Source organism: Gadus morhua, chromosome 6, assembly GCF_902167405.1.
Source record: "Gadus morhua chromosome 6, gadMor3.0, whole genome shotgun sequence".
In the NCBI taxonomy this organism is placed as follows: domain Eukaryota; kingdom Metazoa; phylum Chordata; class Actinopteri; order Gadiformes; family Gadidae; genus Gadus; species Gadus morhua.
In genome coordinates, this window is record NC_044053.1 from 237,948 (window position 1) to 243,947 (window position 6,000).

The window sequence follows — 6,000 nt, forward strand, 5'->3', positions numbered from 1 at the left end:
CACGAAATGAAGTACGAGAGTCTGGTGGACCAGGCTACTTGCTTTATGTCTTCGATCCTTCAACCTCACCGAGTCACTTTCCTTGTATTTTCTTGTATGGTTCATAGCACACGACAAAACTTAACTTTCTCCACATGAGAGAGAGATAGACAGAGAGGGAGAGGGACAGAGAGAGAGTGACGGAGAGAGAGAGAGAGAGAGAGAGAGAGAGAGAGAGAGAGAGAGAGAGAGAGAGAGAGAGAGAGAGAGAGAGAGAGAGAGAGAGAGAGAGAGAGAGAGAGAGAGAGAGAGAGAGAGAGAGAGAGAGAGAGAGAGAGAGAGGGGTAGAGAGAGAGAGAGAGGGGTAGACAGAGAGAGATATAGAGACAGACAGAGAGAGAGAGACAGAGGGACCGAGAGGGACAGAAAGAGAGAGAGAGATTTTTTTGATTTTTAAAAGGACCTTTATTCCTAGTTCATTCTGTTTACAGCTTTTTTCGCCATTATCAAACAAAATTACATCAAAGCAAGTTCATACAAAAACTCAAACCAGAAAAACTAAGGGAAATAGATCAGAAATTTAGAAACAAAGCGTTCTCTCTCACTGAACACAGCACATTTCGCACACCCCAAATGTTCCCAAAGACTTCTGTCTTTTTTGTCAGTCTGTAAAGCTCAAGCTCCACCCTGAGCCGAGCTGCCAGCAGCCCGGACAGCATCATAACCACTTCCTCTGACCCTGCACCCCTCACACGATTTTTCCTTGTTTTCCAAATAGCTCATTTGGCCAGACCTGACATGAAATTTATAAGTGTGTGTACATTCTTTTTCTTTGCCGAGTACTGTGGACTATAGATGAAAAGACAAAAAGAAAAGGTCTCCTAAGCCCTGAAACCATGACTTCAATTGTCTGAATAGTCTAGCCAGTCTGGAACACTGAATAAATAGATGGTATATTGTTTGTGTCTGTGAGCAAAAAGGACAGCCGTCCCCTGTACCAGGATCGAGGTGCACCAGATACCTGTATGTAGCTATGGCCCCATGTACAATCCTCCACTGGAGGTCGCCTGTCCTTTTGTCGACAGGGGGTTTGTACAGGGACCGCCAACAGCCCCTCCGGGATGATCCGTTGCCAAAAAAAAATCTGTTGCCTCGGTCCACCTCGACACCTTCACCCCCACCAGGGAGCGTAAGTTTGCAACCTTCACGCTGATATGATACATCGCTTTTTTCTCCAGAGAATCAAAGTCTCCCAACTCTGGGGTCTTTAGAGACAGCAGGATGTCCTCCTCATCCTGCCACTGTCCCACAGCAGGAGAGACAGTCAGGGAAGGAAAGCTGACTCATACTCATCATCCCATTGATCAGATACAGTGCGGTCTTCAGCGAACGCTCTGAGGACTTCTGGCGGGGAAGCACAAACCTCCTCCACCAACCTGCGCAGCAGTCTATTAGATCTGATGTTCGTCCGTTCAGCCAGATGAGGGATGGAGGTCTTCATAAGATGACCCAGCTTAACACAGCCAGCCTCTCTCAGTCTGGACCTCAGGCTGACAGAACACAGAACCTGAGAAGTAATGAAATTGTTCCCAAACAGGGGCTCCTCAAAAAGCCACATCCCTGGTGTCATCATGGCTTTCCGATAGTATCATATCTGACAATTACATTGATGTCATCAGCATAAGCCGACACCACCAACGAGGGCCGCCAACCCTGGTAACATAAGCCCTGACAGCCTGGATCTTAACCTATTCAGAAGAGGCTCAATAGCCAAAGAGTACAGCTGTCCAGAGATAGGACATCCCTGTCTAATGCCTCTCTGAACCTGTACTGGACAGCTCAGCCCACCACCCACTTTCACCAAACAAAAAGCTTCCTTATCTAACAAACCCAGCAGTGCCACAAAACCTTCTCCAAAACCAAAAGCTCTTAAAGTGGAAAAAATAAAACCATGGTCAACCCTATCAAACACTTTCTCTTGATCTAATGAAATAATACCAACATCAATACTGTACAATTGATCAAGTAGGTCTCTCATAAGAAAGATATTGTCCGTAATAGATCTGTCTGATACACAATATGACTGGTCTCTTATTATTAGTTCCAGACAATCTTTAAGCCTGTTGGAAAGCACTTTTAAAAAAAAGTTTGTAGTCCGTGCATAGCAAGGCCACTGGTCTCCAGTTCTTGAGTACAGCCAAATCTCCTTTTTTGGGTAACAGCGAAAGAACCGCCCGCCGACAGGATGCCGCTAACAGTCCTGTCTGCCAACATTCCTGCAGCACCTCCCACAGGTCGGCTCCCAAACACTTCCAGAAGTGCCCATAAATCCACGGGCAGTCCGTCCAGCCCAGGAGCTCTACCAGGAGCCATTTGACCCACAGCAGCAGTGAGCTCCTCCAGGGAGATGTTGGCATCCAGGACAGCATTTTCCTCGGAGCTCAGCTGAGGAAGCCCCTGCAGCAGCTCGTCCGCAAACTCTCTGTTACAGCCCTCCTTCCTGAAGAGGGCGCTGTAGAACTCAACGGCATGCTGCCTCATCTCGCCCGGGTCAGTCGTTACCGTACCATCAGGGAGGCGGAGACAGACCATTTGTTTGATCCGAGAGACAGACTTCTCCAGGTTAAAAAAGAAAGAGGTGGGAGCATCCATGTCTCTAACACTGGTAAACCTTGACCTGACCAACTTTAACTCTCTCACGTAAAAAATACCTAATTCTTGTTTCTTTTGTTGAAGCCTGCCACTGTCCGTGCTGCTGTGAGTGAGCAGACTGATCTCCAAACCCCAGATCTCTTCCTCTAGATCCCGAATTACCCTTTTGACTATCACTTTGGAATGACTTGTGTATTGCTGACAGAAAATTTGTATATGTGCCTTATAGGGTTACCGCGCTGTGGACATTTTCACACCGAGTAATACGTTTGTGTCAACACCGGTATTACCGGTATAAACGGTGTTAACTTTGTAACTAGGTCAACCGCCATCTTCTCCGTCAACTCTGGCTGGCAGCGCGCCAATTCTCGGCGTCTTATAACGTTCTATATATATTAGGATAATAAAAAAATGTATATCATAATATCACGGCCAAAAGCTCTGCGCGCCTCCGGATGGCCGTAGCGCGGGGAGTTTACGTAGGGATTGGGCTTCACGGGGTTCATCTACCGGCGTTGCTATGGTTACCGGTCTTGTAAGGAAGCGCGACAATTCTCGGCGCGACAATTCTCTTCCGCACAGAGCAGAACTGTGGCCTATCCTACTCATTTTAATTTCTCGCGGAGCGGTGGTCTCCGCCGGCTCCTCGTCGGGCGGTGCGCCGGTGTGAGTGCGCTCCTCCGCCGGCCCGCTGGGCCCCGGCTCCGGGCGCCCCTCAGCCTGCCTGTGAGGACAAGCCGTCCGCCTGTGCCCCTCATCCCCTCACTCAAAACATTTCATGCTGCCTGTACTGGCGTAAACCATGTAATGCCCCTCCCCGTGTTTCACTCTGAAGGAAACATCTAACGTCTGCGCTGGACAGTTCAGGAACATAACACCTGTCTCCTAAACGACTGGACATGCTTCAGCTTATCACTCTTGCAACCTAAAGCCACAGTCCTAAAGCCACTCGCCATCTTCCCGAAGCGCTGGAGTTCCTGCTCCAACGCCTCGTTGGGACTGAACGGGGGAATCGGAAACGGGCGGTGGGCACGGCGAGCGGGGAAACCTGCAGATAGACGCCGTTCAAAGAGACGCCGCTCTCTATTAGCTCAGCCACAAAACGCTCCTCTTTCAAAAACACAACCACTCCTTTATTCATTCTGGAGGCATGTGACAGGTTGGCGTGTCCAACACGGTCTCCCAAAGAACCGAGAAGTACTGAACCTGCACTCCATGTCGGATAGACGTCTCCGAGGACGCCATCCCCGCCGTGAAACACGGCCCCCCCGTTCACCAAAAACACCCCGCTAGATATTCACCTAACTACACCAACAACAACCATATAATCACTACGAAACAATCATACAATACACAGTAGGAAAAAGAAAAGAAAGTGGGAGTAAATCACAAACTCTCACTCACACTCACCACGCTCTCCACCACCAAACTCCCAGCATGCACCCAGAGAGAGAGAGCGAGAGAGAGCGAGCGAGAGCGAGCGAGAGCGAGCGAGAGCGAGCGAGAGCGAGCGAGAGCGAGCGAGAGCGAGCGAGAGAGAGCGAGCGAGAGCGAGCGAGAGCGAGAGAGAGCGAGAGAGAGCGAGCGAGAGCGAGCGAGAGCGAGCGAGCGAGAGAGCGAGAGAGCGAGAGAGCGAGAGAGAGGAACAGTGAGAGAGAGGAACAGTGAGAGAGAGGAACAGAGAGAGAAGAACAGAGAGAGAAGAACAGAGAGAGAAGAACAGAGAAAGAGGAACAGAGAAAGAGGAACAGAGCGAGAGAGAGCGAGAGAGAGCGAGAGAGAGAGAGAGAGAGAGAGAGAGAGAGAGGGGAACAGAGAGGGAGAGAGAGAGAAGAGAACAGAGAGGGAGAGAGAGAGAGAGAGAACAGAGAGGGAGAGAGAGAGAGAGAGAGAACAGAGAGGGAGAGGAAGGGGAACAGAGAGAGAGAGAGAAAGAGAGAGAGAGAGGGAGGGGAACAGAGAGAGAGAGGGAGAGAAAGAGAGAGAGAGAGAGGGAGGGGAACAGAGAGAGAGAAAGAGAGAGAGAGGGAGGGGAACAGAGAGAGAAAGAGAGAGAGAGAGCATTTCAAATACATTGTGAAGTGCATAATATAATTGGAGGTCCGTGTGTCAGAGATAGAGTTATGTATAGATACAGAGATAGCATATAGTATTGTATTGTATAGTAGATAGTTTAGTATTGAGATTGTATTGTATAGATAGTATAGTATTGAGATGGTATTGTTCCCCTACAACACAATCGTTGAAAAGATCATCCTTGCAGAATTATACACAGTATGAAACTATGAAGTTATATTATTAGCTAGCTATTATAATTTGTATAATTTCCTAGTTATTGTCATCATGTTAATTTCAGGCCAGACTAGCGTGTGAGATAGAGTTGTATCAAGGCATGGAGTCCAGGCATGAACACCAAGGTGCGGGATCGATTCCCAAAAGGCCAACTCATGCACTGCATCAAATATTTATTCTGTGAGAAGTATTAATACTACTAAGGAACACTTTCCCTTGTATGAAGCTTAAGTTAAGGAAATATGGAATATTAACTGCCTCGCCAATGGAAATGCTTATTTTTCCATTCCATTAGCTACAGAAACGACACACACACACACACACGAACACACACGCATACACACATTTACATGTACACACAAACACAAACACACGCATACACACACACACACACACACACACACACACACACACACACACACACACACACACACGAACGCACACACATACACACATTTACATGTACACACAAACACATACACACACACACACACACATACACACACAAAATGTTAGACAGCGACAACTTGATAAATAAATCACCAGATGCTGATTATCATAGCTAAAAATATCGTTTTTTAATCCACATCAGTTTTACAATTCAAGGAGGAAGGGCTGACGTGGCAACAACTGGTGATGATGGCCCAAGACAGGCCATGTAGGAAGCGATTCATCAATGGCCGATGTTCCCAAAGGAATACAAAGGCCTAAACAAAACAAATCAATCAGTTTTACCATTGCAGAAAAAGCTTTGTAAAGAACATCTAACACAGGGATGTCAGAGGTTGATGTAGTGAGTGGTTCTCATCTCGCTGGGAACCGGTCTGCTGTAAGGAGAGGCCACCAGACTGAAGGAGGAGATCCAGCTCAGGGTTAGTTGATCTCAAAGCTGCGGATGAGGACGCCCTCGTCGAAGGAGAAGTCCAGGTATTCACACGCCCCCAGGCGGTTGGGGAAGTGGACCTCAGAGCCATCGCTCAGGATCACCAGGAACTCCTCACGGGTCAGGGTGACGGTGAACTACAGAGAGTGAGAGAGAGAGAGAGAGAGAGAGAGAGAGAGAGAGAGAGAGAGAGA